This window comes from Octodon degus, unplaced genomic scaffold (assembly GCF_000260255.1).
Source record: "Octodon degus isolate 3935 unplaced genomic scaffold, OctDeg1.0 scaffold00014, whole genome shotgun sequence".
NCBI lineage: Eukaryota > Metazoa > Chordata > Mammalia > Rodentia > Octodontidae > Octodon > Octodon degus.
Window position 1 is genome coordinate 22,212,087 of NW_004524590.1, and position 1,545 is coordinate 22,213,631.

At 40.9% G+C, this 1,545-nt stretch overlaps 1 protein-coding gene across 1 annotated transcript in view; it reads right to left on the minus strand.

Annotated features, from left to right (window-relative positions):
- Positions 1-1,545, minus strand: part of Dars (aspartyl-tRNA synthetase) — a 122,494-nt gene that overhangs the window by 107,275 nt on the left and 13,674 nt on the right. The gene's annotated exons all lie outside the window — the stretch shown is intronic.

The window sequence follows — 1,545 nt, forward strand, 5'->3', positions numbered from 1 at the left end:
AAGGAACAAAATGCAACCTCAGAACCCAAGCCCATCCGTAACAAGTGCAGAGGACACTAATACAGAAGTTAGGAAGTCGGTCCACAATTCAGGCAAAAGAATGACACAATCTGAACTCTTGGTTTGTGATCTGTGGCTTGCTGGAAAGGGAAGCTGGCTCCCTGGGAGAAATGTAGGTAAGTGCCAAGGGATGAGAGACCCAGAGAGAAATGGCGGCAGTGTCCTCAGCTGTTGTGAACTCCAAAGCAGTGCTGGGTTTTAGGCAATATAATCAGAGAGGGACTCCAGCACAAGTGCCCACCACTGCATTGCCATAGACTATTTAATCAAAGACTGAAATGGTTTTTAGGAAGGGGCTATTTAAATTTAGGACTCAGAATAACTGAAAAACAATTTCACTACAGGGATCCCAGTCTTAACCTCTCACAGTGACTGAGAGAGACAGAGCTGCGGAAGCAGCCACAGATAGGAAGGGGCTTGAGAAAAGTTTCCCAGAGAAGTATAAGCTCGGCCAAGGACACAGGCCCCTGGAGGCCTGGCCTGAATGTGCTCAGAAATGGCTGGGTCTGAAAGTGACTGCTAGCCTTAAGTATTTGAATCCTTGCTCTGCTGTCTACATCTAGCACAGGTCTGAGGTCTGACTGCCTTCCCTATTTACCAACATGAGCAAGATGTGTGTTGGTGTGGATGTTGCCACAGCCTGGGGAAACACAAGGGCCTCCGGAATAGGAAGTGTTCCTCACAAACCCACAATCTGTAAGGCTAGAGGGAAAATACTGTGATTCGTTGGATGCCAAAATTGCAGATCCTGGAAGAAGCAAATCATTCAAAAATACTTGTCCAAGACTGGGCGTGGTGGCATGTGCCTATACTCCCAGCACTTGGGAGGCTGTAAACAGGAGGATCACTACGAGTCCAATCTACACAGAGAGACCCTGTACATCCTGTCCTAATACAAAAAATCAAAACAAAACAAAAACTTGTCCAGAAATTTCTTTTGTTTTTATACTGATTTTTTTTCTTGTTACTCATTTTTTTCTTTTAGTTTTTTTCTATTTGTTACTCTCCACAGCATTTTCTTATTTCTATTTCTCATTCTTTCCATTACCTTTATCTAATTATATAAATATCCTATTCCTTAATAGAATCCTTCGTCTCACTTCTTTCCTCATCTCCCATTGTTCCAATTTTCAAAGTTTCCTTCCTGCATTTTTATTCCCAATTCCATGTATCTTTAACAGTATAACTATTAAATGTTATTAATCTTTAGGTAATTAACTCTTTGTTACTACTATTAAATTGTTTTCTATCCTTAGTGGAACTAAGCTATCAAATTTAGTGAACATATCAATATTTGGTTTGTCTTAGTGTTTATAATTTAGATTTCTCAGAGTAAGAGTGGTACACTAATGGTTCTTATGGTACAACAACATCCAGCTTGTGTCAGATACTACTATTGCATTTACTTGATATTGTCCATCTAATAAAAGTCATTTATGAGACCCAGTCCTAGCCCAGGTCCGGTGAGTGTGCGGAGAGCTTCCT